Raw genomic sequence first — 21,090 nt, forward strand, 5'->3', positions numbered from 1 at the left:
GAAGCAGAAAAAACAGCATTTGCTCATACGAAGCTGTCATTTGTGAAGACTGCAGACCTTCTTGCCGGTGTTCCCGCTGCCCTGCCTCCAGGCCCGGCTCTCACCCAGGCCATTTCTATGTGAGTTATTTAATGACTGTGCTGGTATGAAATAGGCCTCGGGAATCGAGGCAGCAGCTCAGTAAATACAATAAGCAGAGCTTCCTCTAGCCTGGAGTGGTTATTATGAATATTTTATTGCTTTATTTTTTGCCTGAGACATGCCATTCAAACATCACTTATGGAATTGTAAACAGATTCCCTGCCACAGTGATATCCATTTCAAAAGGCCTACATAAAAGGCGTCCCAAGCAAATGAGATATGCAGTCTAAGTTGGTTGTCGAAATATTTACACACTTGTTGTGATGGCAGACAGACAGTCATTAAAAAATATATATACTGTCTCAGTCAGGAAGGGTGAGCAAACTACAGACAAGTACTGCCGGGGGGGGGCTGTTTACTTCCTGGCGGTCTGAGACAGCCCTGGGCATGGGGTTGCTTGCTATCCAGCTAGCTGCGCATGCTGCCCTTTCATTAAAGTGATGCCTGCAGTACTCCAGGCAAGGGCATACCTCTAGAGTTAGAGGGCCCACCTATATACCTCCTGACTGCTGCGCCGACAGCACCAGCACCTGCAAGGGCAGCCACCTCAAGGGCCACTGCGACACTGCACGGCAAACAGGGAGGCATAGTGCTGTTGTCAGGCAATTAGCTGTATAGCTCACCTAACGTGCCCTTTGTTGCTCCATACCTCAGGATACATGCCTGTCACCTGCACCAGCTCAATTGCACAGAGCCGCAGCAGCCGTGTCAGCAACTACCACTTCTGCCTCCTCGGCTCCTAATGCTCATGTCTATGTCAGTGTTGGATTAGAAAATTGCTTTTCCCGAATTTCCCATGCACTGGATGATTTGAATTAGCACTCGTTGCACCGTTTTGTATTTAGCTGCCTTTTTGAGCTGTGATCGAAACTAACATCTGTCTGACTTTGTGTTTGCCTCACCGAAAAGAAGCTGCCAATGTGTCCTCTGTCAGTGTATTTCTCTAAGGCTGAGTTTGCTGTGCTATAAATAGAATGTTTGATTAGTGCATACCTTTCAGACTAGATAGGCTTGCTCCCACTGCTCAGAGCGGTGAGGGTAGGGAGAGTAACCTTGATACAAGATAAAGTGTGCAGGGTCCCAGGATTGTAACTCATCCTTCTGTACCTCCTTTGTTCATTAGCTCCCAAATGGAAAAATCCAGTCTGGGCCTGTCTTTAGGGGTGCTGGAAATGTACGTTACACCTTACCATGTTGTCTGAGGTCAGTCCCCTCTGCAGCAATCCAAGGAGGCTAGTCAGACTGGACTCGGCTTGAGTGTATGAATAATAAATGACTTTGGTTTGAATTCTCTACTGTCTGACTAACTCTTCATTTGTGTGGAAGGCTGAGAGGTGGTCGTGAGTGACCCAGGTTGCCCTAATCAGGTCACTTCCTTCAGTTGGTGCCCGAACAGGGGCCCCATTGGGTGAGTGACTCATCCTTGCCCACGGACGGGTGAGGAGGTCAGGACCATGTTGGGTCAGACAGGCAGGCCGGGGATCCCTGAATGAGAGAGTCTTGTACTTGCAGCTGCCCCTTCTGTCTGACGGGGCGGTGCCTCATCCAGTGGTCATCCTGACTGGGGTCCTGAGCGGCGAAACCCTTGGATCTGACCATTTGATCCGAAGAGTCAGCAGTGGAGGATAACTTTGTTTGACCTGTGTGTACCAGGTGAGGTTGCTTTGCTTCTTTGTGGATATGGCCCCATTTTTGGTTTGTATTTGGCACGGTCTAGGGACCGTCTTTGGACAGCGCTTGAATTTGTTTGTGTTCTTTATAAACATGGTACCACTTTGATTTGTATTTGATGAGGTCTGAGGACTGACTTTGATGAAGATATTTGCAAATATCTGCTAGGCATAAGTAGTGAACTAGTATTCCTTTTAAAAAGCCCTGCTGTAGCTAATTGTTATGTTTGAGCTGTTGTTGTTCTACTGATGCACGATTGGAGAAAAGTCAGCAGCGCCTCTGGAAGGCACCCCAAATTCTGACTTGTATGTGAAGCATGGCATTGGCCCTATTATGTTTAGTACACTATGACACAAATATACGAGGGACAATGCCGAGTTACAGTGGCCGTTGACAGGCAGTTTTGATGAACAGAAAATTAATTTCCTTTAGGAAAAATTGTTTACGAGAAGGAGAAGGCAGTTGATGTTTGATTCCCTCAGAATGTGGCAGAAGGAGGCTAATCAGAGATGAACAAGAACAGAGAAAGAGGTTCAGAAGGGGAGAATGCAGTCGTTGACTCAGAAAGCTATAGCATATGATAGAGAGAAAATAGATAAGTGAATAGAATGTGCCAATAGGAAGTTCAGATTGCGGTGTGAAAAGTCTTATGTTCCTCAAGAAGAAAATTATACTTTTGTGGAGGAATTGCTGGATGCTGGACCCCGCCTCCTTATGCCCCGCAGAGGGTATACCCCGCCCTTACCCCACAACCCCAGCTACCGGGTCCTTCTGTTTCTGTTGTCTCTGCTACTGTTTCTCCTTCTGCCTTGGCCACAACCCCTACTGACCTTTCTCTGTCTCTGCCGTTTGTGGCAACTACGACTGTCAGCATTCCGGCAACAACTATCATTTCAGCGTCCCTCTCACCAGATCTTCCTCTCACGACCCAGCCAGTAGTGATGTTTTTGCCCGGTAGCTCTATTATTACTCCCACTGTTTTCCCCCATTCCCCGATGTTACAGAATATTGAGACACCAGTACGTGGCTCTGAGGACAGGGACTGGACGAAATCCAAGGACCGGCTGGGATGGACGTTGGTACGGTCTGATGTAGGGGAAGCTGAGAAGAAGGTGGTGGCTAATCAGGCTGGGCAATGAGCTTGTAATCCGATATATGGTGTAGAAGATGTGTGGGATGTCATAAAAGAGTATGAGCCATTTGAGCAGCAGCATGCCCTAAGCCAATGTTGGCAACGTTGATTGGACTATGGGAACAATGTTTCAATGATGTAGCGCCCCAAATTTGTTCTGCTATTAGGGACCATGTATATGCTGCTGGTATGGCACCTGGTGAGGTATTTGGTAATGTCACGACACTGGTCGCTTATCGAAGTAGGCTGCTTGAAAAGAGCCCGAAGACAGTATCCCAGTTCCGATGAGGGACGTTCATCCCATATATCACCCTGAAATACTGGAGCTTCTGAATCAGCAGAATACCGTTATTAGACAGAGGGTAGAGGCCCGTTTCCGAGAACAATGGGTTTACACTCTGTGGAAAAGGAGTGAGGTTTTGTCCCTTAAGCCTCAGTTACCTGACCCTAGGAATAATCCCACTGCATATTATAAGGAATTGACTGAGGCTGCTTCATCGACGGTGATGACGCTTGCGGATATTGAAATATTCTTTGGACTGCTGATGCCTGTTGATATTTGGATACAGGTGCACATGCAGGACCACGTTGTGGAATTGGGTGGTACTCGGGATCAGTTTAAAGCATGGGATCAGGAGTGGAAGCCTGGGGAAAGGCCGAGATACTAGCTTTGCCTGGCCGAATTATTACGTATGTGCACTCTCTCATTCCACCTGGAAGGGTAGATTGGGACAAGTTAATGGCATGTTGTCGGAAGAAAGATGAAAGTGTGCCAGATTTCTCCACAGGTTTGAGGGTGTCTTTTTGGATTTTAGCGGACAGGATTTGTCGTGGAAGGGGGTGTTCAATTGTTCGTTAATATAATTGTTACAAACTTGCTTCCTGAGATAGCAACTCAGTTGCAGGCTACAGAGAGCACTTTGACTACCTCCTCCCCTTCTGTAATATTGAGCATGGCGTAGTATTATGATTATAGGGAGAATGAGGAGAAGGTGGAGAAAAAGCATAAGTGATTGAAAACAATGGTGTTGTTGCAGCAGGCTTCTAGGGGGAATGGTAGAGGACGTGGCAATTCGGATAGGCAGCTTCCGCATACCAGCTGGACTACTACGCCAGTAGGGCTGAATCAGTGTGAATATTGTAAGGAGGAGGGACACTGGCATAGCAAATGTCCAGTGCTGTTTCAGAAAATTGCAGCCCCTAGAGGACGAGGTTCTTGTGGACAGGGTCATGTCGCTGGTGGACAGGACAGAGCTCAGCATGCCGCGGCATCACAGAACAGTTCGAGTGGTAGCTACTCTGATGACACTAGGGGTGGACAGTATTATCATGATGATTCAGAAATGGAAGAGGTGACATGGATGTCTCACAGTAAGGTACAGCCAAGGGCAGAGTGAGTGACCAGTTCCGATACCTGTAGATCAACGCGGTCCTTATGTTACAGCGGATTTGCATGTCTCAGCCAAGGAATTTCTGGTGGATACAGGTGCAATGAATAGCTCCATTTCTCGTTCGCTGGTCCCGAGGGCAGCTCTGTCTGGCCAAAATAATGTTTTGATAGGTTTTTCTAGTGTATCGGTTGTGACCTCCATTTCTAAACCTCTTGCACTGACTAAAGAGCCTTTTACTTTGGATTCACCGTTTTTGTTGACATCTAATTGCAGAGAAAATCTGATGGGTTTAGATTTGTTAAAGAAGTTGCATGTGACAATTTATTGTTCCCCTGAAGGTCTTTCCATGACAATGGGTCCTAATGTGGTCAACGCTAAGCAGTGTCTGTCCAAGGATGCGCCACTCCCTGCTGAATTCAAAGACGTCCCGCCCACGCTGTGAGTAACGGGTGACATGGACGTAGGACTATTGCAGATCCCTCCATTTCCATCAAAACAAAAGACAATGCTATATTGCCCTGTATTCCTCAGTACAAGATACCGCAGGCCGGGCAGTGATCCTTGCTGCAATTTATACAGGACTTGATTGAGTCTGGGGTTGTTGAGGAGATGCCTGCAAATGTATGCAATAGCCTTATTCTTCCCATCCTTAAGAGGGCCCCTTCGGGTTCCTCTGATTACCATCCAGATGTTTATCATTTTGTGATTGACTTGCGCGAAGTTAATAAAATAGTAGTTCCTCACTTTCCGGTGGCCCCTTTCATTACTGACCTTCTTACGATGATACCTTCCCCTGCTAAATACTTTTCTGTCATTGATCTGAAAAATGCATTCTTCAGTATTCCAATACATCCAGACAGTAGACATTTGTTTGGTTTTACACTGGCTGGCAGGAGCTTTACATTCTGTCGCGCTCCTCAGGGCTATACTAAGAGCCCAAGCATATATAGTCAAGGTTTAAAAGCCCAATTAGATTCCCTCACACTTCCATCAGGTTGTGTATTGCTCCAATATGTCAACAACTTTCTCATTGCTTCTGACACTGAAAAAGGTTGCAAAGACAGCACAGTCAAATTGTTATTGCATTTGGCACATCATGGACATAACGTGTCCTTTTCTAAATTTCAATATTGTCGACAGGAGGTCTAGGTTACCTACTGTCGAAGGAGGGTAGGAGATTGACTCCTGAGCGCATCAGGACTATTGTTAAAATGCCTACCCCCAAAACTCAGAGGGAGTTGCGCGCTTTCATTGGCATTACTTCCTATTGTCGGCAATGGCTTCCTAACTATTTGTTATTAATAAAGCCCCTGTTAGCACTAACCACTAAAGATGTGCATGAACCCCTGCCTTGGACGCATGAATGTAAGCTGTCTTTTGAGCAACTAAAAGTCACACTTTGCTCTGCTCCTGTGCTTGGCACGCCTGATTATGCAAAGCCGTTTGTGTTGGACGTACATAAGATGGCTGGTTGTGCGCTTTCTGTCTTAACACAGGCCTTTGGAGGTAAGCAACTGCTGTGTGCCTATTTTTCTGCTTTGCTTGATCCTGTCGCCAGAGCCCTCCCGAGCTGTCTAACAGCGGTCGCTGCTGTGGCTGTCTCGATTCGACAATCGGCTGGGCTCATACTTGATACTGACCTCACAGTTATGGTGCCCCATGCTGTGGATACCCTTCTGACTGGTTTTGAGCTAACTCTCTTTGTCCCGCATATCACGATAAAAAGATGAGCCACTCTGAACTCAGCCACGTTACTACCCCTCCCTTCTGAGAGTGAGGAAATTGACATACATGATTGTATTTTTCAGACAGAGAAAGAGACGAAGGGACGGGAAGACCTAATATGTTCCCTTATCCGACCCCCAAGGGGAACTATATTTCGATGGCTCTTGTTTCAAGTTACCAGATGGCACTACAACAGCTGCGTATGCATTAACGACACTACACACTGTCGTTGAGACATCATGTGTTCCCTATCAGTCGGCCCAAGCTGCAGAGCTCCTTGCCCTTATTCAAGCCTGTGAGTTGAGTGAGGGACAAGCTGTAAACATCTATACTGACAGCCAGTATGCCCTCAGAGTCACCCAGAATTTCGGGCAGCTCTGGGCAGAGGGAGGGTTTCTCACTTCCCATGGGATGAGGATCCAGCATGGCCCCCTGATACATAGGCTTCTGTCAGCCTTGACACTTCCCCAGAAATTAGCGGTATTGAAGTGTGGCACCCACAAGGCAATAACGGATGATGTGGACAGAGGGAATGCTTTTTCAGATCAGTTAGCTAAGGAAACAGCTCGAGCAAAAATGAAAAGGATGTTTGTAGCCGGTCCCGCTAGGTGGGTGCCTGAGGTTACCATGTTTGAGGACACATTGGCAAATATCAAGGAGATTCAGAGTGAGGCAACGATTGAGGAATTAGCAATATGGCAGTAAAGCCCAGCACGTTTAGACGAGGATGGGTGTTGGACTGATAAGTTAGGAAAGCAGAGATGGATGTTACTGACTCATATGTTCTTCCCGTGGTTACGATGGCTCACGGGCCAGTTCATATCAGTGCGAAAGGCATTTGCAAGTTGTTAGACCCCGTGTGGCAAAATGACAATATCCCAAAGACAGCGGCTTATTTAGTTTAATATTGTATGGTGCGTATGATGCACAATCCTAGGAAGGGTACCCCTACATCACCTGGTAATTTTGCACCTCCTGCTTATCCTTTTGAAGTTCTCCAAATAGATTTTATTGAGATGGACAGGGTCAACAATTTGAAATATGTGTTGGTGGTTGTTTGCGCATTCGGTAAATGGGTCGAGGCTTACCCCACTAAAGAAAATACAGCCATGGCTACTGCAAAGGTACTCCTCGAGGAGTTCTTTCCTCGCTTCGGCTTGCCCCGTTTGATTTGGAGTGATAACGGAAATGCAAGAATGATACAGTTGGTTTGCTAGGGACTCCACATCAAACAAAAGTTTCATGCTGTGAACCACCCCCAGTCAGCAGGCCTGGTTGAGAAGTACAATGGTACTCTCAAACTGATACAGGAGAGTACAGGGTTGCAATGGCCAGATGCTTTACCATTAGCCCTCTTGTCAACAAGAACAACAGCCCACTCCAGAACGGGACTGTCGCCCTATGAAGTTGTGTTCAGGCGCCCAGCAAATGTCTGAGGAGTCCCACACCCCAAAAGGTTTTCTGAGATTGAATACCCTTAGTTGGTGGATTATCTGTATGAGTTAACTAAAAGTCTACGTTCTATTCACCAACAGATCCAGGACACCCTACCGCCTGCAACTGAGGGGCCCGAACACGATATTCGGCCTGGAGACTACGTCCTCACTCGTAATTTTCAACGTAATAAAGCCTTGGAGCCACGGTGGAAGGGGCCGGTACAAGTACTCCTTGCCACCCATAGTGCAGTCAAGGTCACCAGCCGAAAGAACTGGATTCACCTACAGGGATCACTGACATAATATCGAATACAAAAATATAGACTTACCAAAATATCGTTGACAAAATATAGAATGCAAAAATATCGAATTCCTATCTACAAACAGGTAAGTACAAAAATATCGAATCAAAAATATCGTAAAAAATATAGTTAGTCAAAATACCAAATTTTTCTAAATGTCTTAAAAGTAATTTAAAATTAATGAAATATAACATATAATTAACTGAAACATACTTAAAAATACTTAAATAACCTTAACATTAATAAATAATTAATTTAAGTTAATAAAAACATACAATTTTATTTTTTAATACATATATATTTATTAATATAATATTAATAAAAAATATACAATATTTTTACTGTAAGATAGCAGGAGGGTAAAATTTACTATTACCACTCCAGTGAGTGCAACAGTAGGGAAAGCGTTGTATAGTGGGAGGGTAAAAATTACTATTCCCACTCAAGAGAGTGCAACAGTAGGGAAAGCGTTGGATACGTAGGGCTAAAACTACTATTCCCACTCCAGAGAGTGCATCAGTAGGGAAAGCGTTTGGATAGCGTAAGGGTAAACATTACCATTCCCCCTCCAGAGAGTGCAACAGTAGGAAAAGCGTTGGATAGCGTAGGGGTAAAAAATAGTATTCCCACTCCAGAGAGTGCAACAGTAGGGAAAACATTGGATAGCGGGAGGGTAAAAATTACTATTCCCACTCCAGAGAGTGCAACAGTTGGGAAAGCGTTGGATAGCGGGAGGGTAAAAATTACTATTCCCACTCCAGAGAGTGCAACAGTAGGGAAAGGGTTGAATAGCATAGGGGGAAAATTTACTATTCCCACTCCAGAGAGTGCAACAGTAGAGAAAGCGTTGGATAGCGTAGGGGTAAAAATTACTATTCCCACTCCAGAGAGTGCAACTGTATGGAAAGCGTTGGATAGCGTAGGGGTAAAAAATACTATTCCCACTCCAGAGAGAGCAACAGTAGGGAAAGCGTTGGATAGCGGGAGGGTAAAAATTACTATTCCCACTCCAGAGAGTACAACAGTAGGGAAAGCGTTGGATAGCGGGAGGGTAAAAATTTCTATTCCCACTCCAATGAGTGCAACAGTAGGGAAAACGTTGGATAGCGGGAGGGTAAAAATTACTATTCCCACTCCAGAGAGTACAACAGTAGGGAAAGCGTTGGATAGCGGGAGGGTAAAAATTTCTATTCCCACTCCAGTGAGTGCAACAGTAGGGAAAACGTTGGATAGCGGGAGGGTAAAAATTACTATTCCCACTCCAGAGAGTGCAACAGTAGGGAAAGTGTTGGATAGCGGGAGGGTAAAAATGACTATTCCCACTCCAGAGAGTGCAATAGTAGGGAAAGCGTTGGATAGCTTAGGGGTAAATATTACTATTCCCACTTCAGAGAGTGCAACAGTAGGGAAAGCGTTGGATAGTGTAAGGGTAAAAATTACGATTCCCATTCCAGTAAGTTTAACAGTAGGGAAAGTAATGACTTAATATATTAATAAAAATAAATTAAATATCAATACCAATAAAACATTAATGAAAATGAATTACCAATGTAATATCATATAATAATTAATTAATTAGAAATGCAAATAAATATTAGTTATTAAAAATGAATTACATATTCATAATTAATTATCAACTAATTCATTTTCAATAACAAAAAATAATTAATAATACAAATTAATACCAATGAATAATTAACTGTAAATTAATTATCAATACACAAAAAGTATTTTAATATGTAATTAATTACAATTACATTACTTCCCACCCTTTTCCCATATAAACCCACAACCCACTACAGAAAATAAATTAATAAAATAATCATAACTATCAAATAATTAATAAATAAAAATTAATTACCAATTAATATAAATTAATTACCAATAAAAAATTAATTAACAATAAATGAAAAATCAATACCAATAAATAAAAATAAATTATTCACGTAATTACAATTAAATTACTTCCCAACCATTCCCCTATAAACTCACAACCTGCTACGGAGAATAAATAATAAAATTAACATAATTATCAATTAATCAATTAATAGAAATTAATTACCAAAATAAATTAAACATACATTACAAAAATAATATACACTTTTCACACATATACTAACATACAAAACACTTTAAAAAATTCGATATTATTAAAAATTCAATATATTTTATTGCCTATATTATATACTTCGATATTTTAAACTTCTAAGCAGAGGAGGGGGAGGGGGTTGATAATAAAAACAAAATATGTAGATAAACCCAGACCAAACGTAGTGTGTTTCCATTTCCTTGGGCCAAGGAATCATTCGCCATCAGTTGCTTTCGAGCACACTGTGCCAGCGCTTTTTACTACGTTTGGTCTGGGTTTATCTACATATTTTGTTTTTATTATCAACCCCCTCCCCCTCCTCTGCTTTCCACCAGATCCGGACAGGTAGCACATATACATTGTGTAAAGAGCGCTGGCCGCAAATTGCGCCTCCTTGAACATGCACCTGTGGCAGCGTGATTTATAGGGTAATTAATAAACAATTAAGATGCTGTTTTTCTGAACATTTGGTGCAGCGCAGCCACCGAGAACGGAAATCTCCTCAGAGTGCTGGGAGCGAGCGGGCTGAACCACAGGTGGAGTAATGATCCTTTACCTATGACAAGTGTACCTGCAGTGTTTAGTTTTTACAGTTCATTTGTCTTCCCATGTTTATTTACACATCTTTTCCCTTCTCTTTATATTCTCAACAGTTCTCTATCTCATTCCTTTTTATTTCTCTACCTCAGCCTCTTTCCCCTCTCTGCCTACCGGCACCTCTCCATACCTCTCTCTGCCCAGTGTCATCCTAGGGAACATTGAGGCCTGGCCAAGGCATAGTTCAGCTGTGTTTACACAATGCCATTTCTGTAAGTGGAAGTATAATTCAATATTGAGTAACATCTTGCATGTGTGAATTAGTAGAAAATGTATAATAAAATTGTGAAAGATTGTCAGTCAAGCTTTTATGTGAGGGCTTCATTATTTTGAGGGCCACAGTACACTATGCCATGCCTCATGTGAGGACCCCCACCTTCAGTTACCAAGTGGCAAAAACACTATGGGCCTGATTCACAAAGGTAAACTTACATGTTTGTGTACGTTTATGATTGATTTGGAATTCACAAAACTGTATTTTAAAACTAAGTTTACACATGACTGCCAACTCACACGGCCCGTGTGAGTTGGCAGTCAAATGCTTTTTTTCATCACACTTCAGATTTACAAACAATGTGCCTCATTTTTGCTTTCCTAACTGCTGAATGAGTGCAAATATTTTACAGGTATTTACATCTTTTGTGTGTTTGAGGGTAGTCGAAGTGGCTAAAAAGTACACACACTCAGTGTACTTTGCACACTGAGTGTGTGTAAGCAAAGGTATGTGGGTGCCCGTGGGGCTAGGTTGTGGAAGTGAGGTAACAATGCGCCATTCAAACCATGACCCTAATACCTATATGGTACTGCACTTGTGACTGCTTGTTTACTAGTAAAAGACAGCAATACTTGGTGTTTTGAGAGGACCCTAGCACTTTGGGCCACTGTGCCGCTGCACCTGCTCCAGCATTTAAATCAAGCCCCTTGCGCTTCACTTGTGACTACCTTGATAGCAATAAAAGTTACGAATATTGCTTTTGTCAGAGCTCCATGCAAACTGCTAGGTACAAATTAGAGCATTATATTCACCCCCCCCCCCCCCATTTTAGCATGCTTATCCTAATGTTTCAAAAATAAATTGTAATATTTTTATTTTCAGCACCTGGTAAGGCCTGTGAAGTTGCCTTACCTAATTTTTGGACAATTTTGGTCGGAGAACAAGAGGCCTGACCTTCTTTGCTGCTCTTTCACCCCAGCTACAACCCAGCAAACACCTGTGTTAAAGGTAAGGAAACCGATGCTATATTTGTTTTGGCTGGAGTTCGGGCTATGTACGTGGTCACTACATGGTGGTTGGGGTGGGTGCACATTTTGAACATTCTACCCTCAGTGGATGGAATTTACTAATGGCATTAGCCCTGTGCGTTGGGCAATACAGGTTGCTAAAGGCACTTTCTATCCCTTTCCTTGTTAAAGGCCCTCAAGCAGTGTCTGTTTCAGTGCCTTCAGCAACCCGTATGGGGTACTAAGTAGTCCTACCTTAAGAATGGAGTGGTCCTCAGAGGTCAGAGTATCACATTTTCACAGTCCTTGTAGGTCCGGATTAGGTGTTTTGTATTTTAACAATTATGGCTATCTGGAAGACCAAAGAATTTTGCTTCATAGTTTGTTTCATATGACTCTTGGCCTAAAACAATTACACCTAAACTTTGTTAGGACTATTTATGGTTAAAGAGGCATTGTTGTTCAGCAACAAGATATATATATTTATACTTGAAGTTGATATAATTGCAGTGAACCTTAAATGTTGCACTTTGATTATTGCCAGGTTTCTTTAATATTGGCAAAGACAGCATCAGGATGAATACAGTTGAACAGCTACTTGCAAGGTCATTCTTTGGACAGTCACGTGAAGAGAAACTGCATATAAAGCAATTAGGACCACATCAGCCTGACCTGAAACTACAACAAAGTACCCAGGACAGAGGAAAGACGTACAAACGTACATTCTCTAACACCTGGTACACAAAGGCTGATTGGCTTACAGGGTGCCCGTCCAAAAACGCTCTGTTCTGCTTCCCTTGCTTGCTGTTTTCTGGTGACAGTTCTTGGACAAAACTAGGAGTAACAGACTTGAAGCATTTGTCTGAAAAAATCAAGAAACATGGACACACAAGCAACCATATGGAAAACCTGACGAGACTGGGAATGTTGGGAGACACGCCGATTGAACACCACATAAATGAAGCATACTGGCACACAGTACAGAAGCACAATGAAGCAGTTGATAGGAATAGACACATACTATCAAAAATAATAGATTGTGTTAGTTTCTGTGGTGCTTTCGAACTGGCATTGCGAGGCCGTGATGAATCGGAAAATTCCTCAAATCCTGGAATATTCAGAGGCCTTGTGGATCTAATAGCAAGCATAGACAAGGAAATGGAAGCACATTTAGCAAGTGCTACAGTCTTTAAGGGCACATCTAAAACAATACAAAATGAACTCCTTGAGTGTATGCTTGAAATTGTGAGAAGCCATATTGTCCAAGAGGTGCAAAACACAGACTTTGCGGCTATTCAGGCTGATGACACCACTGATGTAGCCACAACAACACAGTCCGTATTGGTCTTTCGCTACATTGACAAAGACAGTAAGGTTGTGGAGAGGTTCTATGGTTTCACTCATTTAACAGACTCTACAGCAGAAACCATTACTTCAGCTATACTGCATCAACTCAACTTCATTTTCCTAGAGCTCCCTCAAAGGAAGAAACTTATCGCACAAAGCTATGATGGTGCGTCCGTAATGAGTGGGAGCCTTGGTGGAGTACAGAAAAAAATTCGAGATGTGTACCCTAATGCTCATTATGTGCACTGTTACGCCCACCAACTTAATCTAATTATGCAACAGGCAGTATCAAACTCACCTGAGACACAAATTTTCTTTCAGGATATAGGAGGCATGGCAGCATTCTTCTCACGTTCCCCCAAAAGAACGGAAGTACTTCAGGAGATTGTGGAGAAGAGGCTTCCAAGGGGATCCTCAACCCGGTGGAACTTCAACATTCGTACAGTCAATCTAATATATCAACATAGGGAGGACCTTGAGAAATGTTTTGATGCCATAGAAAACAATGTACAGTTTGATTACAGGAGTCAGAATGAAGCCCGCGGCTTTACTAGAACACTAAAAGACAGAGAGTTTCAGTTCCTTCTGTCTTTATTTCATGAGATAATGTATTATGTCGACATATTGTACAACCAGTTACAAGTAAGACCCATAGATACTGTCTCTGTGCAAAGAGATACCAAAATGTTTGTCGCCAACATAAGCAGAGTGAGAGATGAGGTCGGCAATATAGACAGCACACTGCCAGAGGGTTCTACTTTTTCAAACCACAGGAAAAACATCAGCACTCTGGTCAGAATAGGAAAGGAGATATGTGACATTGTAATTGTGCATGCACAAGAACGTTTTCGCTTCACAAAACATTTGGTGAGTGCCTCATTATTGCAAAGTGACCAGTTTGCAACATATGAACAATCCTTCCCTGAGCAAGCTCTGAATGATGTTGTGGAGGCTTTCCAATGCTCAGCAAAGAGGACCTGAAAACTGAGTTGACTGTACTCTACAGAATGAGTGTATACCGGAAGGCCACTGGTGCCATTGCTTTGCTGACTATAATCCAGAAACTCAATATGGAAAAGTAACTTACAGAGACAGTGGCTTTACTAAAAATTGTCATTACCACTCCAATGACAACAGCAGAGTCGGAACGATGTTTTTCGACCTTAAACCGGATTAAGACATTCTTGAGGAACACAATGATTCAGGAAAGACTGAATGCTCTAGCAATGCTTTCCATAGAGAGCGAGCTGCTCAAAAGAATACGAGAGTTCAACACACAAGTTATTGAAAAGTTTGCTGCTCTTAAGGACAAACGTGTTGATTTTAATTACAAAAAGTAACTATATGGTGAATTCTGCTAGTTTGCGATCTGTTTACTTGTTTTTAAATAAAAAGCCTCTGTGAGGTAGTCAGAAATGCATTGTATCTCAAAGTCTGTTATGAAGCCACATATTGAATAAGCAGGTAGCTACCTATGTTGTATGACATCTCTTTATTACGGTCATAACTGCACTTTCACAATTTCTTTAATAACCTTCTTTCCTTCTCAAAATTGCTTGCAAATGCACCATTTGTCCACTCGATTTTCACATTTTTCTCGGGGGGGGAGCGGGCGGGGGTGTTCGGACACGCGCGCCGCGCTTGCGAGCTACAGTGCGGAAATCATTTTCCGCCTCACCAGGTTCAAATGTCACCAGCCGCCACTGCCTGAACACATGTTTGTTACTTTGGCCCCTCACAAAGGGGAACATCGCAAAAAATATGTAGATAATGTATGTTTGCAAATGCTGCATCAGGCCCCTGGTACGTCAAATGTTACAAAATGGTGGATTTGCGGTCTACTCCCCTCAGTTAGACATAGAAGCGATATTTTGCTGTCAATGCCATTCTCATATCTAGCCAGCTGTGAGGGGTGGTTTGAACTGTTTACTATAATATAAATAAATTGTCATGCTTCTACTATGGATATGACATCTGCTGATTACTATGCAGTGTTAGAATATATACGTGTTCATCAAGAGTTCACTCCAGGGGAGCAAGGGCCCCTTATACATTGTCCCCGACAGCCGGTATGAATGTATATGTTATGTACAAAGAGTATTCCGCCTTTACTTCCACCACAAAATGTCTATTTTGTCTGTGGGTTTCAAGCTTATGTTTGGCTTCCTAGGGGATGGTCAGGTACTTGTTATCTCTCTTTCCTTCTTTCCCCAGTGTATATAGCACCATCCACCTACCATAGGGATCATCAATTACAACGTAGGAGTGCATAGCTGCCCCGAGTTAGAAGGGTAATACACGCAGAAGATATAGATCAGACAGATACCACTTTGCAACAGTTCACAGGCGCAATGAAGGGTTTCATACCCTTTTGGGGCTCCATGTCTAACAGTCTCAAAATACGTCGCCTCACACGAGTAGTAGAGGGGGTCATTAATACCACAGCTGTTTTTTTAACGAATATTACAGCTGAGTTCCAGGCTACGAGACTTGTTGCTTTGCAAAACCGGATGGTGTTAGATGTCATCCTTGTTGATCGGGGAGGGGCCTGTCGGGTCATTGGCATTAGTTGATGCGTCTATATGCAGACCACGCCCCTAATGTATACTCTGCCATTCAGAAGTTGCACAAACTTGCATCCGACATCCACCAAGAGAATGGTACTTGGTCCCTCTCTGGATGGTTCTGGAGTCTGTTAACGTCCTGGGGTTGGAAGATCCTTATTGTCTTAGCTGTAGATGCTGGCCTACTCTTCACCTGTTGCCTGTGCATACATTGTCTCCCTGCTTGCTGTGCTTATTGTGCCAAGACTCTAATGCCCAAGACGAAGGGTTTAGTATCTGACCCTAAGACAATTGCCCTGATGATGCAAGATATACAAGATATCATGTCAATAGATGAAGGTATTTTTGAAATTCGATAATGCATATATTAGCTTGCAATTGGTAGTCCTTCACTTCTGTAAGGAGTTGTTTGCTCCAAATAGTGGCAAAATGTGTTAGCGAATGCTAAAAGGAGGGTCTGTTGGATTAAAAAATTGCTTTTCCCAAATTTCCCATGATATGATTTCAGTTAGTATTTGTTGCACCATTTTGTATTTAGCTGCCATTTTGAGCCATGATCGACACTAACTTTTGTCTCACTTAGGGGGTCATTATGATGACGGGTGGACTTAGTCCGCCCGTCATCCTAGCGGGACTCGGGACCGCCCGCCATAAAGGCTGGGGTCCCGGGGGTGGTATTAGGATGTGCCCGCCACAGTGGCGGGCACATCCTGCATGTTAAGCATTGTGGCGGGCGGTGCTCTCAGCACCGCACGCCACAATGCTGAGAAAGCACTCTCACATTTGCATTTACAAAGCGGCAGGCACCGCGCAATGCCTGCCGTTTTGTAAATGCAAATGAAGGGGGGTACCACAGGTACCCCCTGTGTGCACCCCCCTACTCTCCTTCACTCTGGGGGCCCGCACGGGCCCCCAGAGTGAAGTCCGCCTGCCTTTCTGTGGCTAAATAACAATGAGTGTGCCAGGACTGATAGTATTTAGGAAAAAACTTCAAAAATGACCCCTATGAATGAAACATAAGCGTCTGCTTGACTATTTGCATCATTTAATGATCAATTTCAATCTTTTTGCATTTTCAAATTTCAGAAAACATAAACTGTGCGATAAGACTTTATACAATAAATTCTATATACAAATATATGACAGAACGAAATTGGAGTTTCGGCATTTAAATTTAAGCCACAATTGAGCACCCGCGGCTGACTTACAATGGAGCTGGGTAGCTAGAAACCCCTATTCCCGATTGCTCACTTTAGGGGTCCCAAGAAATCTTTACCACGCACGAGATTGGTTGTTTGAGAAGACTGAAGAGAGCTTCTATGGTCCTGATGAGAACCCCACCAGCTTGAGGGTTCGAAACGCGTCGACCTATACCCCAAGCCACCTGTAAACGGAAGGCATCATCATTCCTTTAGTGGATCTATTGTTTGAAATTAACAATTAGCACAAACATTATTTCATAATAAGTTTCATATTTTGAAATCTAATTGTTTCACTTTGACTTAGGTGTTCCTAGGGATATTTGTTTAGTATGTATGGGAAGTTTGAAAGAGTTGTGGATGTGGTATAAGTGCAATGTGTTCAATTGTAAATGTTTTGTATATTGTGTATATATTTGTATATAGAATTTATTGTATAAAGTCTTATCGCACAGTTTATGTTTTCTGAAATTTGAAAATGCAAAAAGATTGAAATTGATCATTAAATGATGCAAATAGTCAAGCAGACGCTTATGTTTCATTCATAGGGGTCATTTTTGAAGTTTTTTCCTAAATACTATCAGTCCTGGCACACTCATTGTTATTTAGATTTTGATTGGTTTAGCCTGACTGGTTATGAGCCAAGGCCCATTCCTGTTTTTTGCCTTTCTGTGGCGGCATTGCCGCCACGGAAAGGCATTGCCAAAAGCACATCATAATATGGCTGGCGGTGTCTGTTAGACACCGCCACCATATTATTCCTTTTCCATCCCGGCCGCAAGGCTATAGGGGCAGAAAAGCGGCGGACGGTCTTTCCGTACGCCGAGGTCCCCCCGCGATACTAATATGGCGGGGGGAAAATGAGAGTGGATGGAGGGCGGATTGCCTCCGCCAGGCCGGCGGTGGCTACCACCAGCCTGGCGGGGGCAATCCGCCTGCCATCATAATGGGCCCCTTTGTGTTAGCCTCACCAAAAAGCAGCTGCCAATGTGTCCTCTGTACGTGTATTTCTCCAAGGCTGAGTTTGCTGTGCTAATGAATAGAATGTTTTATTAGCGTATACCTTTCTGACTATATAGGCTTGCTCCCACTGCTCAGAGAGGTGAGAGCAGGCAGAGTAACCTTGAATACAAGATAAAGGTTGCCCGGTCCCAGGATTTCAACTCATCCTTCTGTACCTCCTTTGTTCATTAGCTCCCAAATGGAAAAATCCAGTCTGGGCATGTCTTTAGGGGTGCTGGAAATGTACTTTACACCTTACCATGTTGTCTGAGGTCAGTCCCCTCTGCAGCAATCCAAGGAGGCTGGTCAGACTGGACTCCGCTTGAGTGTATGACTCATAAATCACTATGGTTTGCATTCTCTACTGCCTGACCAACTCTTCATTTGTGTGGAAGGCTGAGAGGTGGTCACGAGTGACCCGGGTGGCCCTAATCGGGTCACTTCCTTCATCAGCTCAGCCAGCCCCCATCTGAACATGTTTTGGTGCTTAGTCTTGCATCTAATGCACATGCGCAATAGTTCGATGCTGGTCGCGCTGTTTTCACACTGTCTGGGCATGCCCTTGTGAATATTATCTCCTCTTCTGGCATGCACAGTGCTATGATACAGTGGCCGCATTCTGTTCTTAGCAGTCTGAGGCCTCTTGGGTGCCGCTAAACTCCGCTATGCGGCATAGGCAGAGTTTTTCCCAAACTCTGCCCTCCAAACGGAGTACGGAGTGACAAAAACTCCCTGAACTCCGCTGGCGGAGCAGAGTTTACTGCCCATCCCCAGTTTTCTCCCACAGAGCACCCCCCAATTACTATTAACATTACTCTTCTGTGTTTATGTGTTCATTTGGGGGACTATTTTTTTCTTTGGTTCCTGCTTGTGTCACTGCCCGTCTTTGGTGGTTCAGCTTCGGTGCCCGTCACATAATCTTCGCATCCCATACAAATATTGCAATTAAAGGTCCGATGATTCAGATGTTGTTTTCTAAATCACTTCTTTAATTTTCTCTGACTTCAAAGCGCAAGGTTTTCCTCCAAACTCCCCCCACTTCACTGCTTGTTGCTTTATTGAGCCTTGGACACCGGATCTTCAACAACCCAACATTGCAGCACAGTTAAGGGCCAAACCTGGGCAACTCATGAGGTATTTTCTCTGACGCTTGTCTATATAATGTGCACTTGAGTGACCTGAAGTTGTTAGAGCACTTTACATGAACGCTAGTTACATTACACAATGTCAAATTTATTTTTGGGGTAATTTTTATAGAGCGCAAATTCAACTGACCCATGTATTGAAGCGCTTTACAAAAGCGCCACTAACATTACACAAGGTAAAGTTCATTTTTTGTTGTTAGGTGCACAGAGATGAAGTGATACCGATGCCGCCCATGTTTATTCATTATTTTCTCTATACCTGACAAATGGAAATAACATTTGTCTGTCCCACCTCCTCCCCATGTCTCTGCATGCCTCCCCACTGCCTCTTCCTGTCATCGTCGTCCTCCTCCTCCTCTCGAAGCTCTCATTTCAAAGCATATTCACGAAAGCTCCCCAGGGACTGTGAGGCATTTTTATTATATAATGTGAACTCAAGAATCCTGAATGTGTTTGAGCATTTTGCATGAGCGCTAGTTACATTACACAATGTCAGATTAATTGGGGGGGGGGGGGGGTTTATAGCGCGTAAACTCAATTGACCCAAGGGTATTGAAGCGCTTTACAAAAGCGCCACTTACATTACACATGGTCAGGTTAATTTTTTTGTTCTTAGTTGCATAGAGATTAACAGGCACATGCATCAAAGGATTTTGCGATCGCAAACGGGGCGAATCGCAAAAATCGGCCGTTTGCGATCGCAAAATCTGCTTTTGGAATGCATGAAGGGTGAAGGCCCTCGCAATTTGAGAATTCGCAAATATTTGCGAATTCTCAAATTGCGATTGCATTTAAGGAATCGCATTTTGCGATTCCTTAAATGCAATGCATGAAACTTAAAAAAATTGCGATTTCGCAATTAGGGGGAGCAAATTACCATGAGGTTGAACCTCATGGTAATTTACGAAAACTTTGAAAAATGCACTTTTGTGCATTTTTCAAAGTTTCATGTTGTGCAAACACATGCCCTTAGGGCATGTGTGTGCACAACATATGTGCACAGTTTGATTTCAGGGGTGCAACTGGGTGCCCTTGGAAAACACCTGCACCATTGAAATCGCATTCTCAAGTTGCGATTCGCTAATTGCGAATCGCAAATTGAGAATGTCTTCCCATTCATTCCTATGGGCCTCTAGGCCCATAGGAATAAATGGGGAGGTATTCCTTAATTGCGACTTGCAATTTGCGAGTCGCAATTACGGAATATTAAGAAATCGCAATTTTTTTAGCGATTTCTTGATGCATTGCATTTTGCAATTCCTTAATTGGGATTCCTTATTTTTCGCAATTAAGTAATCGCAAAAAGCAATATTGATGCATGTGCCTGTAAGTGATGCCGACACTGTCCCTGTTTATTAATTATTTCCCTTCTATCTGACAAATGGGAACAGAATTTTGAGGTACTGGGTTTTTCAGAACCGGTACTGAACCGGTAACCCAGCAGTGCCAGGGTACACCCAAAGCCCTTGGATTCTTTCCTGATTCAGACCACAGAAACTCAGAGTCTTCTAGGTGAAGTCAAGGATCGATTTTATTGGCTGCAACCAAGAAACAAGCGTCCTAGAAGTACAACACACGGGATGTATATTCTCAGGAGACTGCTCAATCCTACAAAGTCAGGCTTCTCTTTTTATACAAAATATTGTGCTTTAGGCAAACATTCTTCGAATTTACAGTACACTATTCACATTCTTTGTTACAAAGGAAAAGCAGTGTCATGATGACATGTCTATATTTCAGTTCGTCCAGCCCACAACAAATCAGATGCACTGGGCCAGGGACAGACTAATTTGCATATAGCCAGGTTCTGAGCTGGGATGGGGCAGTGAGCTAAATAACGGTGATGGATCAAGCCCTGATCTTTGGACTGGGTAAGAGTGGTCTGCTTAATTCAGACACTCTGTTCATCACCACCCCCTTTTCTGAATCATTTTGTCCACCATAAGCGTGGAAGGGTATACTCAGACATGAGTCCCTTGCTCACTGCTCCATCAGGATTCAAGCAAGCCGGGCCGACGAGGCTGAAATGCCAGAAACCGGTCCCCGGTAGCTTGTCTCCTTTCTGGTGAAGAATTGGCTTGGTAGTTTGGTCTGCCCTGTTCCCATGATGCACTGGGCCAGGGACAGA

The sequence above is a fragment of the Lissotriton helveticus genome, chromosome 7, assembly GCF_964261635.1.
Source record: "Lissotriton helveticus chromosome 7, aLisHel1.1, whole genome shotgun sequence".
NCBI classification, from domain to species: domain Eukaryota; kingdom Metazoa; phylum Chordata; class Amphibia; order Caudata; family Salamandridae; genus Lissotriton; species Lissotriton helveticus.